This window comes from Saccopteryx leptura, chromosome 1 (genome assembly GCF_036850995.1).
Source record: "Saccopteryx leptura isolate mSacLep1 chromosome 1, mSacLep1_pri_phased_curated, whole genome shotgun sequence".
Lineage (NCBI taxonomy): Eukaryota > Metazoa > Chordata > Mammalia > Chiroptera > Emballonuridae > Saccopteryx > Saccopteryx leptura.
Genome location: NC_089503.1, coordinates 286,121,044 through 286,147,667, shown reverse-complemented (window position 1 = coordinate 286,147,667; position 26,624 = coordinate 286,121,044). Strand labels below are relative to the sequence as shown.

The window sequence follows — 26,624 nt, the reverse complement described above, 5'->3', positions numbered from 1 at the left end:
TCGGAGCAAGGACTGGCAGTCATTGGTATGGACTGGAGGAGCGGGCTCGGAGCAAGGACTGGCAGTCATTGGTATGGACTGGAGGAGCGGGCTCGGAGCAAGGACTGGCAGTCATTGGTATGGACTGGAGGAGCGGGCTCGGAGCAAGGACTGGCAGTCATTGGTATGGACTGGAGGAGCGGGCTCAGGGACACAGTCAGTAAGAGCCAGAGCCAGGAGAGTATGCCACCTGGCCACAATGGCAATGTCGGGAAAGGGTGTCTATTTGAACAGAGAAGGGAGAGGAACACCGGTCTTTTGCTTTTTTTCCTTTAACATTTTCCAATATCAAGACACTGTGCCAGAGGAAAACCACTGGAGACATAATCAGGATGCTGGAAATGTAGATTTCAGAACCATCAAAATCAGTTTGTAACTGAAACCATGCGATAAAACAAGTCAAGAACTCAGTGAGAAAAAAAGAGAGAAGGGCACTAGCTTACACCTGGCGGAAGTGGTGGCAGTTTCGGGGCCCACACGTGGAGCAGTGTTTCTCAACCTCGACACCACCGACAGGTGGGCTGGAGATTGGTTCCAGGGGCTGTCCTATAAACCAGCAATTTTCAATCATGTGCTGCAATAACTTTTAAAACATGCAATACTTGACTATTTAGTTAGGGGCACAGAATTCTTTTCCCCTAGATTGTCAAATTAAAAAAAAAATGACAACAGTCATGCAGTGTGAATCAATCAAAATTATACCAATTTTTTGTCAGATTAGCAAAAAACATTTGGGGGGGTGTGACACAGAATTTTAGTAATTGGTTTATGTATGCCATGGGATGAGAAAGATTGCAATTCACTACTGTATACTATCAAATGTTTAGCAGAATCCCTGGCCTCTACCCACAGAATGATAGTCGTCTCCCTTTCCCCTAGCCATGAAATTAAAAATATCTCCAGACATTACCAATGTCCTCTGAGAGGCCAAATGATTTCCCATTGAGAACCACTAATGTACAAGTAACAGCAACATCTAACATTCACTGAACACTCACAAGGTGCCAGGCACTGTTCTAAGTATTTCATAGGTATTTATTTATTTAAGCCTCAAAAGAACATTTTGAACCAGCTGTCCTATTATGGGCCCCACTCTAAGTAAGAGGAACCAAGGTTCAGAGAGGTGTGACTTTTCAAAGGTCCCACCACTAGGAACTTGACTTCTCCAGGCAATTTGGCTCTAAGGTCTGTGATTTTTACCACGAGGCGGTGTGGACATTTTGTGGAAAGTTGAATCTGATGCAAAAGCACTTGCCGGCAGAGTCCATGGAGTCCAGCAGGGGCTGGAGAGATCAGGAGCAGGAGGTGAGAGACCCTGGAGGGCCAGCCAGGCCTGAGGCACTGCGGAAATGCTGGTACTGGCCAAAAAGACAGGGACCTCAGGAAGAGGGGCTAGGCTGAAGGAAAGATGAATTTTCTTTTGGATAACAGAAGTTTTAGGATGACCACGCAGAGAAGAGCAGTGAAGAAGCAGTGGGAAGACAGATTTCATGATGTTAGGAAAGGTGAACATGACAGCAAAACTCCTAATGAAAAGATATACTAGGTTGGAAACAAAGGCTGTCAGACCTGTAAAGACGGGACAAAGGCCCCTCAGAAGCCACCAGCAAACAACGAATGTTTACACTGCAGGGAGAATGATTATGGACACGCCCACCAGAGAGAGTGGGTCTCCGCAGCCAAGTGTGAGGGATCATCACCTGTGAGCGGGAGGATGGAGGACAGAATGCATCCGCTCAGGGAGCTGACCCTTAAGAACCGGCAAATGTGATTCTGGGATATCAACAAGGGCCAGCCACTTGGCCTGTCAGTGATGACGGCATTCTGGAAGAAAGGACACCAAAGCAGGCCCAATCAGCTCCCTTTTGGGACTCCCCTCCTCCGCCCTTAAGAGCTTGAGTGACAGAACAGAAAAGCAGATATGACTGTAAGTTGATGGGCCAGTAATGGAGAAAGTAAATTAGAGAGTGATGAAATGAGGGGAAGGAAGCAACAGGGATCCCATGTTGACAGGTCAAGGGTCAGTGGTCTCAATGAAGTAGAGGAAGCAAACACTGAAGATCACAGGAGGGTGAATCCACATGTTCCAAGGAGAGGCTGAGAAACACACTACGATTTGGGGAAGGAACATCGCTGGAGATCTGAATGGAGGTGCAGTGTGGATGAATTGAAGGATTCATTTTAGCTGCTAAGTGGCTGGTGTACAATGGAAATGAGCAAGAACTCATGATGCCAACATCTTCAGCATGTATTTTGAAATAAAGCAGAAAACGGAATAAAGAGCAAACATGTTGGCTATTTTAACTGAATAGCTAAATAAATACTTGTTATATTAAAATTAGAGGAAATTCTTTCCCTCTGGGCAATCTGAGTAATCCACTCACAATAAAAAATCTAAGAACAGTTATTTCCACAGCATGAGGAGCTGTGTGCATAAAATTACAGGGTTAAGAGCATTTATTTAATCAATCCACCATGTCTTCTAAAAACATGAGTCCATTGATAGGCAGACAAGAATAGCCAGGAGTTTCAAGAAATCGGAGACTGCGTTTCTCTCTTAGAGAGGCTGTTGCAAGCAGCACTGTTGGCGGCGAAGCATCGCTATGTACGCACGAGACAAAGGAGCAGGTGTGGGAGAGCCAGGGCACAGGGTCTAGAAGAGCAGCTCTCCAGACTGGCTGTACGTGAGAACCACCTGGCAGCATTTCAAATATGCCGATGCCGACCGGGCAGCAAATCACAAGCGGTACCCTTGTGAACATTCTCTAAAGTTTCCTGTACCCTGCGAAGGGATGATTTCTCATTCACAGCCTCACAGTCGCTCTCACTTTCTCTGTCTCTTAACATACACATGAAACACACACAGGCACACACACACACGTGCACTGAGCTGGCTCCGCCACACAGCGAGCAGCAGGGAGCACGGCTTTTCCTGGCAGCAGCTCTGTCCTCCAGCTGCATCTGGGCTGGAGCCCAAGTGCACCGAGGAACCAGGGAGCAGAGGGAGGCTCTTCTTGACTCCACACCCACCTCATTCCCACCCCAATTTTGACACCAAAGGGAGAGCAGGACCCAGCACCTTAAATAGATGCCACCCCTTCTTCGATGGAAATGAAGACATTCCACAAAGACCATATCCCACCAGCCTGCAGTGATTAAACTCAGATTTTAGCAAACCGCATTCATTTTGTATAAAATTAACCCTACATTGCTGGTAGTAGGCACCAGGGTACAAATAACATAAAATCAAGACAAATTCAAAACTGATTTATGTTTGCCATTTGAATGCTTGACATTCTGTGAACTCATAATGCTTAATTCCTTCCCAAAATGTCTGTTTGCCACCATTTAGAGGCAGGAGGAAGACAAAGAGACTTACACAGAGCAAGTTACAGGCAGCATGTATCAGACGGACAGCGGACTGGATTAGCACGGAGACTGTGGCACCCAAGTGACCAGGAGCGGCTGGCAGGCGGGCTGGTGGGCTGACCTCCACAGAGAGGTTGCAAAAACTCCCCGGAGTCCAGACAGAACTTCCCAGGATGGCAGAACAGCTGTGGCTTTCTGACTTCCTCCCCCCGCCCCTACCCCATTTTGCCAAAACTGCTGATGATTTCTTCAGGGCCAGGCTGGGAAGGGGGTGGGGCCGTGGGCACTGCCCCCAGGACTGCGCTTAGCCAGGCACTCAGCACCATTCTCAGCCCCATCGTCTGGGAAGTGGAAACCTCCCGAAAGCCCACCTGCCCTCTACCCTCTCCTTTCCACCCACCCTCTTCTTCTTTCTCCCTCTCCCAGTTTCTTGCTTCCTCCGTACACAAAGTGGAAGAAAGGCCAAAGAAACTGATTGAAGTTGATGTCCTGGCTAAGGCACTTGTCTTTCACAATTTTCTCTTTTTTTTCTCTCTCCCTAGTTCTTTGCTACTGCCCTTGTCTCTAATAATGCAAGGCTCTCAGCCCCTAGGGCTTACCAGATAGCCCCCAGATATACCTAATTTGGGGACCTATTTCAAAACATTCCTCATTCCCTGAGGTCATCCTGGGCCACTGGATTTCCTACACTCCATGCTGTTTCCCTCAGAAGCGGTAACAAACATATCCAGCTTCTACATGTCTTCCCCTCTTCACACCAGGGCTGTGCTGAAGGACTGCTGAGGAATGGCAGTGGGCGGGGCACTTATGTGGAAGCAATAGAAGATGGACAGGCCAGCAAGAACTGCCCCTTTCCCTTCTTCCTGCCCTTCTGACAACTCACCAGTACTGCTCACAGGATGTGGATGGGAGAAGTAAGGGAGCTCAGTTCCAGGCACTTTATGTACTTTATTGCACCTGACCTTCATATCAGCTGCATTTTACAGAAGAGAAAAGCCGAGGGCCAATACATAAGGTGCCTTGCCCAAGGTCATTTGGAGGCAAGCGGCAAACCTGGGATTCTGAACACAAGTCCCCTTGAAGTCAAAGCCTTGGCTTGCTTCTATGGGCAGTGGTACTGGGGCTTTAGTCTTATTTCCAGACACATACTATTCAAAATCTAGGTTCTCCTTGGTTTAGAAGTCACAGCAGTCCCAGCCTAGAAATCCCGGGGAGCTGGGACTAAGGCACCCAGAAAAGGCTCCACCTGACACCCAGTAGAAAGTAGACATCAAGCTCCCACTGTGAGAAGGGTAAGGAGGAGATCTAAAACAGTCATCTCCACTGACTGTCCCACTCTTGGAAGAGGAAGGGATCCCAATAGAAATCTAAGAAATTTTCCCTCTGAGGTCCCACAGGAGAATTCACCTCTGGCTACAATTTGTTCTCAGGGCTTCAAACAAAAGTGAAGAAGTCAGCTGGGGTAGATTGGGAGAGGATGGGCATAGTAGAGAAAGTGATAAAACTAGTGTTCTTTTATGCCAATTTCATCCGAATTACATCTATGCCTTTAAAGCACTTGAATTCTGGCTCCCAAGTAGCTGAGCTGGCTTGCTCAGGCTCACTTCTAGGGCAGACGGCCAGTGTGCCTACAGCACTTGGTGTGACCACCTTAAGGTCACTCCTACTCAGCCTCCTTCTCTACCCCTTTTGCCCAAGTCTCAGCTCCCGGTCTGTCAGCTCTTGGAGGACAAGCATTACAGCTGATTCCACAGCAAAGAGATTCCAGGGCCCTGCTCTTGGTGGCAAGCCCTCATTAATACTCTGTAAGTGAAGCCATAAGGCTGATTAATCCTGACAGAACAGGAGTTGGGACATCAAGGAAAATTCTTCCCACTGTCCCCACTTTCCAAAGACAAATAGCTAGAGGACTATCTGTCAGAGCTGCCTTAGACACATGGTCTAGGGCAGGGGTCCCCAAACTACAGCCTGCGGGCCGCATGCGGCCCCCTGAGGCCATTTATCCGGCCCCCCGACGCACTTCCGGAAGGGGCACCTCTTTCATTGGTGGTCAGTGAGAGGAGCATAGTTCCCATTTAAATACTGGTCAGTTTGTTGATTTAAATTTACTTGTTCTTTATTTTAAATACTGTGTTTGTTCCTGTTTTGTTTTTTTACTTTAAAATAAGATCTGTGCAGTGTGCATAGGGATTTGTTCATAGTTTTTTTTATAGTCTGGCCCTCCAATGGTCTGAGGGACAGTGAACTGGCCCCCTTTGTAAAAAGTTTGGGGACCCCTGGTCTAGGGCAAGGGTCCTTAACCTGACATCCAAGGGTGGGCTTCAGGGACCCTAAACCCTGTAATTCTTTGTGTGGAATTTTGGCCTGCAGAGCTCCAACCTGGGCCGTTTTCCTGTCCTACAGCCGCAGAGCCCTCTGGCAGAACCCTCCCCCCTCCGCGGGAGCACAGCCCCTCCTCCCTTAGGCCCCGGCCACGACAGGCAGGCACAGGACTTCACTGTGCCCACCTTGTTGGGAATGTTACTACAGGTTGCATTCAAGTTCCCCCTAGGTAAGGAACAATCACACTTCTATGGCATCGCCCTAGCCGGAAGCCACTGCCCAACGCTCCATTTTGAGCACCAGCTGTTTAACACCGCCCCCGCCCCCTTCACTTTCCCTGTTTAAAATGTAGAATCTCAGGGGAAGTCAGATCTAAAACTTCCGTTACTTCTCCTTAATTACATATATCGGTTTCCCACAGCCTGCCAAGCCTGTCCTTCCCCTCCAACCACACGTCTAATGGGGTTTGTTCTTCAGAAAGCCGTTCTGACAGTTGCTATGCCCTGGTTTCTCCAAAGGGTCGGTAACTGACTTGAAGTTCATATATTTTTTTTCCAACTTAACCCTTATGCTTATGTGTTGGTAATTTCCAGCCATCATCTCTTTTTTAAAAAGGTTAGAAGCTGGCTTTCAGCTATCTTTCCAGACCTCTGTGATTCTCTCAGCAGGCAGCCTTTGACCCTGCGCACTTCTTGTGGAAGGCATTGGAGAATCTGCCATTAAGACCTGAGGTAATTTATTCCACTCTTTTTAATTAATGTTTCAAAAACCTCCCCAATTTTAACTTGGTTTTGTGTTCCCTAACCAACGCTAGAATCCAGATTTACACACACACACACATACATATACACACATACCCACAAACACACATACACATATGTGACTGTATGTTAGTAACCAGTTCTTAGTTCTACTTCTAAGAAAGTAAGGGTACACCTCTTTCTCCTTTACTAATCCTGTTACAATTAAAGTCCTTATTATTTTTATTTCTTCATCTTTTCTCAATATGAAAATAATATACCTTATTGTAAAATTTGGGGAATGTAAAGAAAAATATAGAGACATGAAATAATAATAATTCTTTTGCCCCAAATCCTTTTATCTTTTGCATAATATGTTGACCTTGCCTTCTCAGGTTTCACAACCTTTACTATCTCTAAATATGCTCACCTGCCCACCAGATGCATTTTTCTTTTTAGAGCATATTCTTTCTTTATCAGTTCAGGCTTCATCAATGTTTTTTCCACCAACATAGCAAGCTGCTCTTCTAGGCTGACTCAAAACAGAGGCGAAGAAGAAAGCCTGGACTTGAGACTCAGAAAAGCTGTAATTGCGTTCTTTCTTTTTCTTCTTGACTACACAATTTTGGACAATCACTAGAGCCCTCTGCACCTCAATTTCTTCATCTATAAAATAGGGATAATAGTTCCCACCTAGCATTCTCCCTTGTGTGTTCTTAGGAAGATCAAAATAGATGTCGGGAAGAAAATACATGAGAAAGCCCTTGGTAAACTGTAAAGCACTCCAGAAATGTAAGTAAGTGTGATTATTACAATCCAAGTTGGTTTGTCTTTGCATCTGTCATTTTCTTTCACTGAAAACCTTCCTTTCTTTCTCAAAATTTGTTTATTCTTTACAGGTGTCCTTCCTGACTTTCATTTTATCCTGTGCTTCATCAGTTTATGGTCACTTTGCCAAAAGCTCGTTTCAACTTTAAAATCCTTGATGAATTGGTTCCTATTTGTGGGCACCTTCTGCATTATTTTTTTGTACTAAGAAGTCATGTTCTCTCAATATTCTAAGAACATTGTCAGCTCTTGGCCATACTTCCCTCTCTTGCCAGCTCTGCTTTGACGAGATACTCAAAGAAGTCAAAATCGATTCTGATCTGGAAGTTCCTAAGTCAGGACATGGGACACTATGCATCACACTCTTGCCATCAAAACTGGCCCTGACTAGGTTGAGACCGGGGGCCATCATACTAATGAATACTTACTCTGTGACAAGTACTGTTCAAAGTGAAATAATTCAAATTTTGCAATAACTGAACAGTCACAATTATTAATAACTCATCCTAAAGGAAGGATTCAGGGGGAACAGAGACGTGAAGACATTTGCCCAGCTACCTAATGAGGGGAAGGACAGAAACCCTGGCTGTCTGACTCCCGAAGTCTGCTCTCAACTGCTGTATTCCAAGTAAATTCTAAAAGGAATTTTCCTGGCACCATATTCATGAGAAAAGATCGAGGAGGATGCAAGTCAGTTGACCCCTAGAACCCCCGAAGTGCCACTGAAGAAAACAGGAAAACTTGAGGAACCTAAAGGTGACAGCAAGCAGTTGAGAAGTACAAGTACTGGTAATACAACCCACTTCATCCTCTGCAAAACTCAGCAATAATTGCACTAATCACATTTCCAGGCATTCTGGGTATGTCCTATATCTAACAAGCACATCAGGAGAACGAGGTCCCCAAGATTCATCCACATCCAAGTCCTAACCACCCGTCAAGTTCAGTTGTGCACACCAGCCTCACCACATTGACCTGGACACACAGTATGCTTTTTAAATCTCTGATGTCCAAAGTCAACTGTAAACATTTCCTACAAATCTACAGAGTATAAAACTTCAGAGTGTAAGCTCGAGCCAGATGTCTGGGTTCAAATCCTGCCTCTGCCACTTAAGCTAAGCAAGTTTCAATTTCTTTGTGTCCCAGTATCCCCACCCATAAAGAGTAGATAATGACTGTATATGCCTCCTAGGGTGGTCGGGACTGTTCAGTTCATTATTGTACGCAAAGCACCAATAATTAGCGCACGCCAGCAGGCCCAGAGGCCAGGGTAGCACCTATTAATTATCCTTACCCCGTATGCCAGCATTCTGTTAGACACACACAGGGCACAGGGCAGAGGCTGTTTATGCCCTTAAAAAATTCACAACCTGGGTGGGGAGAACAGGGTCACAACAAGGGTCATTTCAACCCAGGGGCTATGAGAATCTGAAGAGGGTAGTGACTCCAGGCAGGTGGGGCCGGGAAAACAGGCGCAGAGATCCCAGGGCAGAATCTTGAAGGAAGAACAGGAGCGAAGCAGGCGAAGTAAGGTAAGGAGGCACAAGAGAAGGCCTGAAGTACAGAAGAGCCTTCACATTACCCTTCCTCCGCTTGGGTTGCCATCTCCATCTCCGCTCTTTTTGGATTGTGTAAAGATAAGCTTGCAAAAAGCAGTTCTATACATAAAGCTAGAAAGATTAGTCTTGCTCTCCTTTCTGACAAGCATTTATCCAGTTTTCTAGATAAATACTGTGAAAGGGAACCTCAGAAGGAGACGTGGACCACAGATTAAAAACGACAGGTCACAATTCCTGGGTGCTGCTCTGCGTTCCAAATGCTGGTGACTGTCACTGCTATCCGTCTTGCCCATCAATTATTTGCCACTCTCTTGCCCACTGGGAGTAGATGTCTTGTACCAAAGGCCATTGAAAAGTTTTTATTTGGGGCAGGATGTAGTTATAAATAAAAACGTTGTATGTGTGTATATTAAACTCACAGTTTGAGGGGATTCGTTAAGTTTCCTCAGTGAATCCAAAACACACTCTCTCCCCTAAAGACTTGACTTTACAGATGAGGAGGGGAGCTCAGCAAAGAGAGGTGTGGGCCTTGCCTGAGTTGCACAGAGCAGAGGCAGCACCGAGATCGGACCTGCTTTCCTGGCCCCGTGGCCAGCTCTTTCCACAATACCACTTTGCTTCAAATTACTTGAAAGGTAGTACATGTGGTAAAAAACTAAGGTGACTGAACTCTATGGGGCACCAAGAAATGGCCTCTTTTCTTAGAAAAATAAAGACATAGGAAATTTAACCTTTGTGTTATATGTTGATTTTTATAAAAGCGCCCTCTGAGTCATTAGTTGATGCAAAATTTCAAGCAAAATTAGCCCCCTTGTATTCTTTTTGAAATGAGGCGAGTGTAACTCACAGAACAGTAACAATACTTCCTGTTCGTAATAAAACCCAGTACCAAAGCAGTATTCCTGACGGCCACTCTCTTACATTAACCATTAGTCTCCCCTCAAAGTAATAATTTATAAACGGGTATGGGAAAGAAACAGGTACAAGAAAATGGGTAATCTTCAAAATGGTCAAGGTTAAACGAGTAGAGAGAAGAGACCTGTTTCCTCCTAAAGGAAGTAGTCTTCAGTTCGGAAGTGAAGTATATTTACAGAGTGATAGGAAGGGGCTAAAGAGGGGGAGGCCAAGCTTTAACTGTTACGTGAAATTAAAGTGACGCTGATTGCTGGCGCCATAAATTTCTCACCCTTTGTTCTCACTAAATTAAATGAAGTTTCCAAAATTCGCTATTTTGTAGGCATGCCTTTTTCCACTTGAAAATAATTTCACTTTTTGCAAGACAAAGGCCAAAGGGAAAGGATCTAGAAGAAAGTCACTTTCACCAAAGTTTCAAAGACATGCTGTTTCTGGCAAATGAGCTTGTATGGGCTCCTCTACATACCGCATAAACCTTCATCTTCCTCTACATGGTGGCGGCTCTCTATAATTTAAAGAATCAGGGGTTGGAATCAGAGCACGGAAGTTGAAATCCTGGCTTGCTGCTTATAGCTGTGTGGCCTTGAGCTCTCTAATCCCTACTCTGGTCACCTAAGGAACAAAATAATAATTGTCAGCCTTGTGGTAAGGATTAAATGAGATAACATATGTTAACATAACCCAAAATACAGTGGGCATACCATAAATATCTATTGCCAATTCAAGGCCCAATTTCAACAGAGAATTGTCTTAAGCAAAGGCAAGGCAATTCCTTTTTGGATAACTGTTATATTTGTACTGACAGCAATAATTCTTAGCATTTTTATTCCACCATTTTTTTCTAAAATGATCTACAAATTCTGGCCACCTAATTCCGTAACCCTCTCCTGCCCTTCCCTAACCCCTATCTCGGTTGCATAAATGCAGATGTATCAAAAAACTGGATTCCCTGCTATGGTGACTGAAAGACCATTCATACGTTATTACAGTCAACCTTGAGTTTTATGTCAAAATGAAAGCATCATTGTAAATAGGGACAGAATAAAAAGGGGAGGTTGAGAAGGTGAGTAACCATTATCCCGTTAATTCCAGAAAGCCCAGCACAGTGAAGGTGATTGGGAAGCACAGGGAATCTGTTCCAAAAGCCAGCATAAAAACAGAGTTAAAAAAAAAAAAGAGAGAAAATAAAAATAATATGTGGATGAATAACTTGCTATTGCTTCTTTCTAGGTGGGAAGAGCAAGCAAGACTCTAGGGGTGAGACAGTCTTTGACGTGGATGGACCTTAAGGACTGGCCATCATTTACATGGAATTTGAAGGGAAGAGGGACAGACAGCGTAACGAGTGATGAATGAGAGCTTTTGAGGAAATGCCCTTATTAAACACAAGGTAAAATGAAGCTCAAAGACACGAGGCACTAAGAAACAGGTATATGTTCATTCTGTTAGCCACTAGATACTCTCATCTATTCAACCAAAGAATTCTGTAAAATTCAACCAAAGCATCAAGCATTTATAAAAGGCTTAAATCTGTCAACAGTATCCTAAATGCACATTCATTTCTATTATCTCTTTAAACAACAACCAGCATTTGCTGAGCACTGCCCATATGCAGAGTATTCTGCTCAACACTGAGGACATAAAGTGACATAAAGTATGAATTTTGTCCTCATGAACAAATGACAAATTAATCAACAAACAAATTACTTCTCTTATATATGCAGGCTATATAATAACCCATTCAGTATTTTTTTCTTGAAAATGCCATGAGGGTCAACATTCTCCTACCCAAGAAAGATTTTCCAAATCTGAGCACCTATATTTGGCCAGGGTAGGGTTTCTTCTGCAGTCCTTCATCCTATGGAGTCAACCAAGAAATATCTGGAAATTCAGATCAATGAGTACACTTCGTAGGTTTTCCCTAAGTATTTCGTGTCTCACACCTCCGCCTGTCCCACCCAACACCAGCAAGAGTCCAAACCACACTCATACCCTCTCTCTCACATCTCCAACCATGATTAACAGCTGTCCAAAAAAAAAAAAACCTAGTGTTTCTATTTTTTTTTAGTTTGGCTTTTTAAAAGAAGACAGATCCATAAATCTGATGTTTTTCTCACCTCTGTACATTTATTTTAAATTTTATTTTAAAATGGGGAAGAGAGGGAGCCAAAAAGAAAAGATGTGAGAAAACGATGAACCTGGTCAGCCTGATAATCAGTAATTAAAGTTATAGTCAGAAAAGAACAAAGCTTAGTGCCTCCTACCCTCTTCCTCCTCTTCATGCCTTTAATATTCTGCTTCAGGCACTGAGAGGGAGGGTAACACGGTTAGTGAATTCCAACCAGCCCTAAGATAATTGCACCATTCACACCCCTCACCAGTCAATCAGGGTCTGCTTATCCAGTGCCATTTATTAATAGTTTTCCTACATTTGCAGGGTTACAAAGGAGTGAAATGAGGCTTCCTGTCCAAAACAAGAAATGGGGCACCCTCAATAAGGACTAAGTAGAACAAAGGATGTTTGCAGAACCAAGGCTCACTCGCCCTATTTCAGAGTCACACCTGTTTTAGGACTGTTAAGGAAAAGCACTCCCTAACTTTCCTAACTGTCAACACCAGGCCTGTGTCCGTGTTGATGGAGCTCAGGAACAGGGTAAACACAGCTCTGCTCTTAATTCCACACCAGTTCCACCCCTTGGATGCGCTCTGTACACTAAATCCCCTCTGATTCCAATGTCTTTGACCCTCTGTTAGTCATGTAACAGTTTCACAGTGATAGGATCTCGCTCTACATGTTAAAATGCTGCGTGATGTTTACAGCTAATAGGGGCCTTGTCAATCATCTTGCCCAGTGGTTCTCAAATATGGCCGTACATTAGAATCCCCTGGGGAATTCTTAAACTACCACTGCCTGGATTCCTTCCTTGGAGATTTTAATTTAACTGTTTGGTGGATAACCTGGGCAAGGACATCATTGTTTTTGTTGCTACTGCTATTGTTGAGGGCGTGTGTGTGTGTGTGTGTGTGTGTGTGTGTGTGTGTGTGTGTGTGTGTGTTGAAGCTCTGCAGGTGATTTTGTTATTGAACTTAGAGAAACAGCGCCTTCTCAGGTCTGGCGTTGCTTCTCTTTCTCTCCCTTCTCCTTGTCCCTCTAGGCACAGCCTTGTCCTTATGCCTCCACCACTCTGCCCCTAAAGTCACCTTGGAATAAATGTCCTTCAAGTCAGCCAGTGGTGGCATTTGCTAATCCTCATACCTTAATATCCAGGATACTCCATTTATATGGGGTGGATCTGAAGCGGTCTTCAGGCCAAGCTCATGCTAATAAAATGAGTATCGACTACAATACACAGAGAAATGGTGAAAGAGGAGGAAAGGGCGGAGAGAATGGGGAGCAGAAAAAGATGCAAGTAAAATTTAGAGGAATGTCCATTTAAAACTCATCTGCCATTAGGCACCAATGCTACAGTTTAACAAAGTAGTGGCTAAAGCTGTCTTTTCATCATCTCTACTCCTGAGTATCCCCATAAAGAATACTTCTGACATCAGGTCATTTTGGAAAGGCTACCAGGAGGATTCTGGGATTCCCTGGGAATAATTGAAGCCCTCTTCTTCCATCAATCCCCTTTGCCGCTAAAGAAAGCAGCTAGTGTCTGAATGGCACAGCAACTGTCTACCTCACTGCTGTAGGAGCACATGGGCTAAGCTGGTCCTTCATTCTGAGTAGCTTGGCCTGGGCTCGGATCCAGCTCTCTCCTTGGCTACAAACCAACCAGCAGCTGTCCCTTTCTTTATAATGGCCATCAACAAAGTCGGTTGCAATCCAGTGGTCTAAAATGACAATTGTATCATTTGTTCATTCTAGAGGCAAGCCTAATAAACAGGGCGAGGAGTCCTAAGTGTAGAATCACTAAAGCAGAAATTGGAGCCTCTTCCCTTTCCTTTAAAAAAGACCCTGACTGTGTTCTCTGCCTCATCCTTTGGAATCCAAAATTCCTCATAACTTCGGCAGCACCCTCCATATTGCTCTTCTCCCCAAGTTAAGGGAAGCAAGGAAGTGCAAGAGGCCCACCCTTTATACCAGCAGGCTTCTTCATCTGCCCTACGTCCTCCTAAAATGACCATTCTCTCCTTCTACAAAACTCTTATTTATCCTTAAAGACAGAGTTGAGCTGTCAACCCCTCCGTGAAGCCCACCTTGTTCTACCAGGCTTCTGTTCAGAAGAGCTCTCCTCAATATATGATGACTTTCTTACACACCTCCCCCATTAAACCCTGAGCCACTGGAAAGTGCCTACCAGAGCTAATTCTTTTTCATAACGCAGTCTTTGACAAATATTGGTTCTTAACAAACATTTGTTGAATAATTGAGCAGACAAAAAAAGGCATTAAAGTGAAAAGAATAGATAGTGTGAAAGAAAAGAGATTATGAGACATTAACAAATAGATAAACCAAGGAGCAGGAGAACATGAAAAGAAAGAGATTAATCAGTTATGCGAAGGACCAGAATAAGAATGAATAGAGGATGAAAGGGGAAAGAGGCGGGCGAGATACATGGTGGAAGAGGGTTGTAGAGAGGACATGGGTGAACTTAAATGCATAGGTTCCTTTCTGGGGTTTGTTTCTTTTTCTTTTTTTTTTTTTTTACTTTTAAGAACAAAGCAGAAGTGCTGGGAGTCCCAAAAGTAGATTATATATGTGGAATTGCCAGTGTTAACTCTGACATAGAGTTAGGTGCGGCAATGATATATAAATACATTGACGATGCATGGTCCAGCAATTTTGGCATAACCAGGGAGATTGCCAGAGACGCAGAATCTCGGGCACCACGTCAGACCACCTGAATCAGAACATGCAGTTTAACAAGATCCCCAGGTGACTCCTCTATACAATCGAATTTAAGGAGTGCTAACACAGATATTTGAAATTCAGAGATAACCTCCATACCTCACTGTAGTGACTGGAGTGGTGCACAAAGCTCTGGCACTAAGCAGCTACACAGCCTTAAGCAAAAGACTCAATGTCCCTGCATCTCAGCTTCTTCATCTAGTAGATGAGAAGGTCAGAGTAGATGCCTTCTGAAGTGTCACAGAGCCCTGATATTCTTCATTTCATTTAACATCATAACTTCAAACAGTTCCTACACCCATGAGGACAAACAACAAATAGCATCATCTACTAATTAAATATTTCACTTCTTCTCTCCATTCATTCATTTAATATACTTAACTATGTATTTTGTGCCAGTCACTACGCTAAGTACAAATGATTCCAAATGAAAAAAACAACCCTCCCTGCCCTTGAGGAGCTCACAAACTTCTTAAAGAAACAGGGCATGTAAACAAAATAAAGATAAAGTGTACTAATAACCACCACTAGGCACTCGTAATGCACAGAAAACAGAGCACGTATTCTGCTTGGGGCAGTCATGGAGGATTTCAACAAGGGATCGATGTGTGTTCTATCTAGGTCCTTTCTCTGTCAACTTCAGCTGAAAGCACTAGGAAGTAAAAGACAAAAATAAAGTGGTTGGAGAGCAACAAGGTACCAACCAAAGGTTCCTGAACATACCTCTCTGGGTTCACAGAACCCCCAAAACTCTTTCACCCAATAGATCTGGTGCAATGGCTGCAGACATACCAATAACAGCCACCGGTAAATCTCAGAAACCTACCTCCTCTGAATAATGCCTGCTCCCTCATCTGTTCCTCTATCATCTGCATCCCTCCGAAAGATAATATCAATTCAAACGCTAATCTAGTCTCCCTGGAGACTTCTTCTTGTGGTTGCAAAGAGGGGATGCACTTTAGTAAATGTGAACAATTCATTAGACCGGTAAGTCTTTCAATCTATATTTATTTACAGAGATCCAATTGTATGCACGGTGCCAAAAACTGAAAATGTAGTTTAATGAAAGGATGAAATTTCTAGAATTCTTACGGAGAATATAGGATGGCAGTGAGGGAAAAGAGCTTATTCACTCCTGACCCCAGCAAGTTATAGGAGATGAGTTGTTCTGTCTGCCAGAGGCTTCACTGTTTAGGAGAGAAGGCTAGCATTTAGGACAATAGTTTTCCAATCTTTAGAATCTTTTCACCCTGGCTCCCTTACTTTTCCTAGCTTCCATAGGCTGATTTTTTTTTTTTTTTGTAATGGTTTTTTCGCATACAACCTGTCCTCTCTCTTGCTTCCTTCTATATTTCATTGTTCATAAATACTAACAAAATTTTTGCTTTAACCTGTTAGTAGTAGTGGACATGTCACCTTCATTTTCATATTCTTGAACATGAAATTAGAGGGGGAAAACACTGTATCCTGACTTCATCACACCCATGGAAGAAACGGGGGAATGTTTTACAAGCTAATGGTGATGTGGCCAAAAGCTGGATCAGCTCTGTCTTTTCTCCCTGTCAAGAACCACTCAACCTACCAACCAATTTCAGTCCATGTGTTCACCCCCCAGGTGCCCACTGTCCCTCCACACACAAAGCCAGCTGTGTGTACATGAAGGTCAAGGAAAATGGTCAAGGTTCTGAAGTCATCTTTCTGGAGGTAAAGCAGGAATACAAAATCAAGGTGCCTGCTGTTCCTCCCTTCACCAGAGGAAGTCGCTCTTCTCACTCAGCCTAAGAGAATGGCACTGGCTGTGCAAAGTAGTGACTACAGAATTTTTTTTCTTCCTTCTCCTTTTCTGTCACTTTGTCTCCTTGCTTATTCCCTTTGTCTGCAAGCACTCTTGTCATAAATTACACATATACAGTGGCAAAGCCAAGACTCTTCGGACAGACAGCCTTCCTAGGGACAAATCAATGGAGAGAAGAAATAAGACACTCTGGAGTCCACACCCTGCTCCTCTCCTTGCATGTTAACATCTACCTCTCAGATGCCACATCATTCTGTGTTCATGGCTCCGTCATGCTTCGCTGCACCTGAATATGGAGACAGAAGACAACCATGCTGTTCTGATTCCCTTGAAATCACCAATCTAATGTTCTTAACCACACTTTCCTGGGAAGTCTTTATTTCCCATGAATTTTTTCTTAATTGTGCATCATGAAGGCTCCTCCATTAAAATTAAATTTGCTCTTCCTCCCTCCCACCAGCAGCCACATCTCTTTCCCATGCAACCCACATTGGGGGGGGGGGGGAGGGGGACACGACGACAAAAGGAGAGAAGACAAAACAGAACCCAGTCAGCTCTTTGTGCTATGAGAGAAAAGAAAGAGTGACAATGGCCCTGAGACAGCCCAGAACACCACTGAGGGACACAATCTGCTCAGGAGTACAGGGACACCTCCCTCCTCCCCAGGGGAACTAAAATGGCTTTGGGCATGGAAAAGGCACAGACCACCTGTGGGGATTCCTCCTAGATTCCTAACAAGCCCTTTCCAGTCAGAATTTCATTCTTTTCTCTTTATAGCTTTCCTATCACCTGGTCCCCCACTTCCTCAGAATCCTCACCTTTTAACCTTTTGTCCTTTGCCTAGTCTTTGGACCAACTAAAGGTGACGTGGAACCTGGCTTAATCCCTTTAGCAACCAAGATGAGTGTGACTGAGACCCTGTCTAAAGGACTTCTGTCATCCTCATGGCCAACAAACACAACAAGTACCAGGAAGGCAGATGAGGGCATGTGACCTTTGATGCCCACCTCGCCTTGCTCATCTGTTCCTAGGAAACCATCACACGGGGAGCTGCATTTCTCACCCATATCTCTGTTCTATTTTGAAGTAATTTTAAGAGTTCATTCTCCACTTGAAGGAGTAGAAGCAGATGGGGAACCAGCTCAGGTATCTCTAAGGGAACATGAGGAGAACACGGTTCAAAGTGAGATCCCACCCTCTCGCTTGGATAACGCCATGGTTACAGGTTAGTGGTTAAACAATAAACGTTCAAAAGAATGAACCCTGGGGGAGGGGAGTAGGGAATATGGTTCATATTCATCTTTAGACAATGAAGAACTACCTTCTACGGTGATGCTGAGAAACAGGGACCTTCCACTACTTCCCCCACATCCCTTCAGTAGTTCAGCTTATTTTAAAGTATTATGGAAAAAAAAATAGCAGAATAGAAAGATTTGAAGGGAGAATACTTTAAGAAAGATTATTGATGCTAATGATTCTGCTCTGCTATTTTGAAGACCTTGATCTCAACCGGATTGCTGCACCTGGGCGCCCTCAGAGCCTGTGGCCACACACCCAATCGGCCGAGGAGAGGAGCTCCCATCACGGCCCTTCAGCACATGGACACTCTGGTTTCCCCAGGAGTTGTCTTGGATTACATGAGGAACTAATTGAAGAGTCATTAGTTAAGTCTTTTCCATTTCTCCTGCTATTTCTCTTTTTAAGTACATGAAAATACTGCCAAACTACATTTCAAATATTGTAAAAAATGATGAGAGGGGGAAAAAAATGAAAGTATTAATTCTATTCTGAGGGTACAAGACTAACACATGCAAACGGCACATCTCTTTGTTCAACACAAAGGCTCACGTGTCGAATCCTGCACCCCTTCCACATGCACAGCATTTTAGAACTCTGCAAGATAGCCATTTTGCAAGAGTGTGGAAGTAACAGTTTGCTTGGAGGATGTGTGGGTATAAATAGATGTGTAGACAGAAGGAGAAATTTACAGCTTAAAAATAATAGCACATGATAAAAACACAAATTAAAAGCAGAATATTGACAGAATTCCTTTTTTCCAAGCTTCAGATTTCAGTCCTCTAAACCTGCAGCATCCCTCCATTCCAGGTGTTCCTAGACCAGCCGGATTCCCCACCTAGACCAGTGCCTCTGCAGTAGGCCTCCCGGGCTCTCTGGGCCCAGTGTCAAACCCCTTAGACAGCAAGTGTACTTCGGGACAATAACCACAGTATCTCAGTCATTATCTTCATTTTTTACAAAGGGCACAGAAAAGGATGGCTAGGAAGGTAGAGACAGGAGATAAGAGAGAGAGGCATGGAAGTGGCAAGGGGGAAAGCCAGCTGGGGACTGGGGGGAGATTTCTAGATTCCCATAAAAATCAGAGCTTTAGCCTTGGGTGAATAAAATGATATTTAACTTGAAAATCACACAGGTTTCCAAGTCATGTCTGCAATAAAATTTAAAAAAATTTTTTAAACCTTATGCCATTCAACACCCTCTGTTCCTATAGACATCCACCCCCACAGCCTCCCAAAAACCCCAAACCTGTTTGATGAGGAAAGAAAAGAAATAACGTGGGAGATTTTCCCCTTTGTAATAATAAGCCTTTGCCCAAACAGCATTATTTTAATATCGTGTTACCTTTTCTTCCAAAAAAAAATCCACTTGAGGGACTTAAAGAGAGAGAAACAAGGAATCCCTTACCCCAGGTGAAAAGAAAATACAATAGAATGTGTCTTACCTTGGTTTGTAGAAGCCAAACCTCTAGAGGGTCGGATTAAGGCAGTGAGCATGTTGGGAATGTCCAGTCTCCTCTTCTCGCTTGCATATCCACATAAGAAAGACGAAGGGTAAATGAAAGGAAGATCATTTAAAATCCAATTTTTCGTGAATTTTTGTTTTAATCTTGTGTCTTGAAGAGATGAAAATTTAAAGAAAAAGAAAAGATAGAATTCAAAGGTAAATCAGGGTATGGAGAGCAGCTCACAATGCAGAATCCAGAGTAATTATTCCGTTTGCATGTGAGGTTAGTGGCTGGGCTATTTTTTTTTATTATTCCTCTGGCAATTACGGATTTTTGATTTTCGGAGCTTTAGTGGAGGAGGCTCTGTGTAGAGAAGCTGGGGGCCGGCTATGTCCCTCCGTGGAGCATGGTCATTCCCAAAGCGTCCCCTTCCTATGGGGGAAAAAGAGGCGGTCAGGGTTTGATTCGAGTGTACCCCAGAGGGTAAGAAAAAGGCATTGTGAAAAAGGTATCAATTCGTTTTAAGGAAAAGGGGGTTGGAAACCCCGCATTTCCCACAGAGTGCACACAAGAGGAATTGAAAACAGCTGGCACCGGTCTATAAATAATTCAGAAAAGGTCTGGCTATACCATTCCTGGGACAAGCATAGATGAGAGGTGGGAAAGCCAACCTGAATGGAAGCGGGGAGAGGGCGGGAGGGAGAAAGAGAAGGAGGGAAGTGGGAAGGAAGGAGGCAGGGAGGGAGAAGCGGTACCACATAGCAACACACACTCACACACACACGCAGAAACACCATCCCCACTTAACTCGCCAGCAAGTGCGACCCCCAGCCCCATCTGCATTGCTGCTGACAGGTCTGTCTCGCTCTCCCCATTGCCTCCAGCAGCAGCGCCTCCTCCCACCCCGGGCTTGTGCTGAATGGGTTCTGATTGTGCATGGGGCGCACACTGGGCATTTCTTGGAAGGGGCACACTAACACGCGCACACACACGCCCCCGCCGCGCACGCGCCCCCGCGCGCGCACTCACACTCACCCCCGCGCACACTCACACCGCCGCCGCGCTGATGTGCAGCACACCGGGCTTCACCTGCAACGTGTCGATTGGACGGATGGTCGCGGCGCGTGGCTTCGGCCCGGGGCACCGATGCCCAGCCTCTCTGCTCGGTGAAGGGCTTAACCCCCCAAAAAAGACCAGAGAGAGCCCTACCTTTTAACCCTATAAAGAAATTTTTTAAAGCCACGTCCAAATTAACAATTGCAGGGTTCTGCTGGATTTAAGAGCTTTACCTAACACCAGATTGGGTTAACGGTACCACGGCTTCGACCCTTTATCTTGCCGACACCCCAAACCCCAACATTGAGACAAGAGACTCCAAAGCGAATATTGACGTACCGGCTCTGAGCGGCTCAGCGATTGCAGTCTCGGGAGAGGGGTGGCCGGGGATAGAAGGTTTTCCTTCACCTGCCAAGCAGGATTAAAAATCCGTCTCGAGGGTTTTGAAGTTCACGACTCTTCTTTGCAAAGCAGAAGAAAATGCATTTGGACGCCAGCACTTCTGGATTGTGGTGATCAAAAATCACCCTGACGAGCACTTTCAATAGAGCAAAGCCCCGAGATTTCCTAGAGGTGAAGAAACGGGAGGAAGTGGTTTCTGAGAGGGGGTGGGGGACCTTCCTTTCACAAAAAGGGGGGGGGGGTGGAGAGGCAGGAGCCGAGATCCCAGTTGGTGAGGATCGGAGCCGGGGGGAGGGGAAGCGGGCGGGGGCAGGCTATGCAAGTCAAGCTCAAGGCAGCAGGAGAGGAAGAGGAGGAGGGAGGAGGGGAGAGTAAGAAAAATGGGTATTAATCACCGGGGACGGGGCGGGAAGGGCGCGAGATCACAGGTTGCCTGATCTGGATTTTGGTCTCACACTCAAAAACGTGCCACGCACACACGCGCGCGCGCGCGCGCACCCCCCCCCCCCCCCCCCACACACACACACACCTACCTACCTCTCACACACAGGCTCTGGTAGGATGAGATACCCACGAAGCCATAGAAGATCTTTCTGCTCCCAGGGTGTGTGTGTGCTCGCGTGTCCTCGTTCTCCACACCCCCCACCCCACCCCACCCCCAAACCCCTTCACCCCCTCACTCCAATTGCTAAGACTCTGGCAGAGGCAGCTTTCCACGTCATGTGCTGGGGGAAATGGGGTAGGAAGCGGGGAAAGACTTAACCCGAGGCCGTGGCGCCTCCTGCTGGCCTCAGTGAGGAACAGCAATGAGGAAGGGCGGCTAAGGGGTGGTGGGAACGAGACAGTGTCCCTGAGGGCTGCTGCTGGGATGCCAAGAGCATCTCAAAGGCAGAGCTGCAGTTTAAAATTTAAGACATTTGCTTTATGTTCCATAATCAGCCTTTGCTCCATACTTGTATCCAGTGTTCTGGGCGCAATTTTAAAGCCCGGTTCTTGCCTTCATGGAGCTTAAGATCTATTCTGAGCACATGAGGCTGTAAAACAGTGAGAAACAAAGCAAGGCAAATGTAATTAAGGGTTACATTGTATAGTACAGATCATGTATGTGCTTTGCTGACTGCTAGTGAAGGTTTGAGGAGTTTAAGATCTTTATTAAAGTCGATTCTGTTATTTAAAGACTGTGAAGAGAGAAGATGAGACAGGTGAATAATCCCTGAATTAAATTAAATTGCAGGACATTTACAGCCCCACGCTCTTATAAAAAGCCAACATCCATTCAGTTCTCTTCCTCTTAAGCTGTTTTCTATTTTAATAGCACTTATCACCACCTGTGTATTATTTTTATATCAATATCATTGTGCACGCATCATTTTTATATTGATGCACTATGTCTTCAAAGATCCAGAATATTACAATGGTGGAACATTTCAGATGGGTTATATCATGAGCTTCTCATCCATGTTCCTAAAAAGGAACCATATGAACACACAGGTAATAATTCTGTGTGAAGTCGTTACACCCAGTATCTTGGCACTCTGGTCTGTGCGGGATACATCAGATGTATACTGAGTCTTGTAGACCAGGCAGCAGTCACATTACAGCTGAACTAATTCTTTCACGTTTTCTAGTTTTTGTTAGTTATAATCTTTGAATCGAAGTGTTTAAGATACACACAAACTCGCTAGCTTTACGTAAAAACACAAATACAGTGCTCATCTGCAAATTATTCTATCTCGGTAATGGTACTGTTATTTTTCTAAGGTGGGGAGAACTGCAGAACCACCCCAGAGCTGCTATGCCCTTCTGTGTACAACGGCCATGTATGTGCAGACTTCCAGTGGTCAGAACGTGAGTTCCAGGAGCAGTGCAGGATGCAGAGAACAAGGGCCCTGTGTGTCCTGAAACACTTTTTTCTGAGTCTTCCAGGAATACTCATTACCTTCAGAAGAAAATCAAGTTCACTCAAGGATTGACCTTTAATTCACTTTTTTAACCTCATAGCTCACAGTCCCTTTCCTATCCCTAATTCCCTTCACTAAAACTGGACCCTTCTTTTCTGTTTTTTTCTTTTCTTCCTTTCCTGGACCCAGCAATTCCATTCCAAGCTTTTAACTTTTGCAAATGTAGAGGAAAAAATGAACTCTCTCCCTACTTAAGTCCACACTCTTCTTTAGTTTCTAGCTCAAGTTCCACTTCTAGAAACCAAGCCTGAATTGATTTCTCTGACAATTTCAAGGATGTTAAACTGAGGCGTGGCACCTCACCACCATCCTCCTGACTCCCACCCTCTGCATTTGGAAATGTGAAGAGGAATTAGCATGATCGGTTATCAAATGACTGGGTGATGCTACTGGCATGTATGGCCCAGGCACCAAAGACACTACACAGACATACCTGCATTATGAAGAACTGTCCTAAAAGAAAATCTATACTTCCATAAGCTGTTTTTGTTGAACCATATAAAACTACTGATATTCAATCATATGAAATTGCCAATCATATAAAATAACCATTATTGGCCTATATTAAAAAGGCAATTTTATAAAATTAAACTTAAAATCATATTCTTATTTATGTAAGATATACAGATAGACCTGCTAGATTATCTATATATTCCTAGTAACTAGCTGTTGGTTTTCAACCTCTGAAGTTCCCAGGGTATAATTTGAAATTGGTCCTCATACACAAAGAGCATATAGAGGCCAAAGAAAGAAGAAAGGCCACTCCAAACTAGCAGGTGGCAGTGTTAATAAGCAAGATAACTTATATACAAGGCTTTTCTTGAGCAGTTGCAGGACAACCAAACCTCTGCACCTTCCCACAAGAGTCTTAAGCGTTTATTTAGAGACCTTAGCAGGGTTCAGTCATGTATGTAGTCAGATGATCTCAACAATACATTTCTCTCTCAAGGATGCATCCTGGAAACTGCTGCTAGTGCAGAAACATTGGGCAGGATGTACTTTCCAAGGACAGGAAGGAGACAAAAGCCTCAGATTGTCTAGGTCCAGTTCTCAGGTCCACAGGTGCTCATGTCTTTTTAATCACCTCCTCCAAAACAAGCACCATTTCCAACATGCTGTAGAGGCTCAGTAAATATTGACGTTTTTAAATGACTATCAGACACTACTTTCCCAAGCAGCCGTGCTAATTCTCAGGACTATGCAGCTTGTGAGTGGAAGGTATAGATTTTCTCCATGGTATCCACTGCCCATTGCCCATTCAATGGCAGAAGACTTCTCTCCTTGCTTCTCAGACTCACTTGCATGTCTCATGAACAACCGTTGCCTCCAAGGAACCTGAACCTTTTAATAAAGCTGTTTTCAAAGATCACCCAGATTCATGTTGCAAATATGCATACATTCAAACTCCTAGTCGGTCAGCACAGAAAGCAACACTCTAACAAGATAAGATGTGGTTTCACAGCATTATTATTGAGGTAGAAGCTTTTACCCAGGATGCTGATGACACTGGTAGACTCTGCTAGCTCACTTAACCCAAAGAGAGAAGCAAAACTCTTGTCCATGACCCAATCAGTAGATGCAAAGCCCATGCTTTCCTCAGAAAAAAAAAAAAAAAGTATACTTATGTATATTACATCTTCATATCAAACACTGGTACCAAAAATAGAACCTAAAGCTTATAATTTGAGTCCTAGTTTTAAAGGAAAAAGTAGAAATTTTGATATAAAAGTGAAATTACTTAAAACTAGAAATAAGTCACAATAATTAAAAATTCTTTGATACTTATAAATGCTTCAATTTTTTTAATTAAATGATAAAAAAAATTTGGTTAGTTAATGCCTGACTTCTGTTATACTTGTTTTTCTGTATTTTTTTTTACTTCATACTCTTTGAGCACCTCTTTACATTATGTTAATAATATTCTTTTCTATAGAGATAATAGAAATAATCCAATCTGCTCTTTACCATGAGTGTTCAAAATTGGTTTTCAATATTGACCATATAGACAAATGTCTTGCTTATTGGTAGTAGTGCAATGTTAATTTTTTAGAATTGTTTTCAAATTAAGAAAAACCTTTATCAAATTTCTTACATATAAGTAGTAAGGTTGCAAGGATTTCAAATTTTCTTGTATAAGACTTAATATTAAATATCCCTTGAACTGAGATTAGTCATTAACTAGTTTGCAATGTATTATTTTTTAAATTATCTTCATCACTGTTAATATTTTGTCTCAAGACAGAAATTCAAATCTCTTCCCAATGTGTTCATATGATTTTCTCCTCTCCATTACCTGGATGATCAAACAATCCAGAAGTCTATTTATTACTTCTATTCAAAATTTTTCTTTTCTTCAAGAATTATAGTTTTGGAATAATTTGAAAAAAAATGTTGCAATTTGCCTCTTAATGTCAGAGTGAGTTCTATTGATGTCAGTATTTCTCTTTATCTTCTTTTGTTTCATCTTCCATTAACCATTATCTGAATCTCCTCTAGGTTTTTTAATATATAAATGTAAATAATAAAAGAAGAGACTCTTCAAACATGCCCTATGCAACAGTTTGTAATGTCTCACTTGTTTTATGAAATGTCCTGGCCCTGGCTGGCTGGCTCAGTAGTAGATTGTCAGCCTGGCGTGTGGAAGTCCCAGGTTCTCTTACCAGCCAGGGCACACAGGAGAAGCACCCATCTGCTTCGCCACCCTTCCCCCTCTCCTTCCTCTCTATCTCTCTCTTCCCCTCCCGCAACCATGGCTCAAAAGGTTTGAGCAAGTTGGCCTCAGGGGCTGAGGATGGCTCCATGGCCTCAACTCAAGTGCTAAGATAGCTCAGTTGCCAAGAAATGGAGCAGTGGCCCCAGATGGGCAGAGCATCACCCTATAAGAGGCTTGCTGGGTGAATCCCAGTCAAGGTGCATGCGAGAGTCTGTCTGCCTGTCTCCCTGACTCTCAATAATAATAATTTTTAAAAAGATAGAAAGAATATATCCCAAAATGTTTTCTCCAAATTACACACAAAGTGGCACAACTGGGCTTAATCAACTCTCTGAAATAAACTTTTTACACTTCTATGTTTGGGTTTCTCTTTCCGCTCTATAAAAAATTCCAAGATCTTAATGCTGATGTCCACATTTACAAAGCTTGAATGGCTTTCCAATGGGCAAATACACTTTGATTCTTTAAAGAAGATTCTAAATTGTTATGTAGTCTATGTGTGAAACAAATCTCAAATGGGAAAAAAGAGATTACAAAATACAAAAGTGTTTAACAACTTCAGGTAAATTAGAGGCAGCTTTTTCTCCAACTAGAATAAGGGGATGACCCACAGAGCATGTTCTGCGACAATTTGTGTCACAATTCTGGGTGTGCAGGCACAAGGGACAGATGGAGTTTATTGGGAGCATTCCATTTATTGGGTCAGCTGGCAATAACTTCATTGTACAGGAAACTGATTGCAAGACACATAAATATATCTCACTAAATCCAAATTAAATCATTTCCAACTCAACTTCCTCTTTGTTTCATCTCAAAAGTGCTCACTGCCACTCTAACAACACCCAGTGCAAGGGGAAATCAGAGAAAGTTAGAGTGGAAAGAGACAGTAATCTTAATAGATGGCAATTAAAATATGCTCCTTTAGCAGATTTTGCTAAAACATTTGGACACACAATTAAGCCCTCTCCCCCAGCCTTAGAAAGGGCCCCAAGTGAGGGGCTAGGGATCTGAAGCTGCATTAGCTTCAAAGTCATTCTGCCTCTGCTTGTTACCTAATGTAAACCATGCTTCCTGGTTTCCAAAGAAAATATTTGAATGTTTTATCTTTGAAAAAATAATTTGTTAAAGGCCCAGTTGACAACATGCATATTAATGCCTTCTGCTAAATCCAATCCATCTTCTTTTGCTTGCAATTCCTGGAGTGTACAGGAAACATGGGCAGAGCATTCAATTTTAATAACTTTCTCAAGCATACTAAGACTCTACCATCATTACTCTTTTAAAGAACCTCTATTTTGTTCTTATCATAATGATATTAATTATTCAACTGGAG

At 43.5% G+C, this 26,624-nt stretch overlaps 1 protein-coding gene across 2 annotated transcripts in view; it reads right to left on the bottom strand.

The window, feature by feature from the left end:
• The window catches only part of GRIN2B (glutamate ionotropic receptor NMDA type subunit 2B), a 442,385-nt gene extending 421,138 nt beyond the window's left edge, over positions 1–21,247 (bottom strand). The window contains exons 1-3 of one of the 2 annotated variants that reach the window (XM_066355404.1): positions 21,155–21,247; positions 20,555–20,782; positions 19,157–19,591 (exon numbers count right to left, since the gene is read on the bottom strand). The gene's annotated coding sequence lies outside the window, so the exon portion shown is untranslated. Of the gene's footprint in view, positions 1–19,156; positions 19,600–20,554; positions 20,783–21,154 lie in introns of those variants that run through there. The other variant, XM_066355413.1, reaches the window with a different exon arrangement.
• Between the last annotated feature and the right edge of the window lie 5,377 nt (positions 21,248–26,624).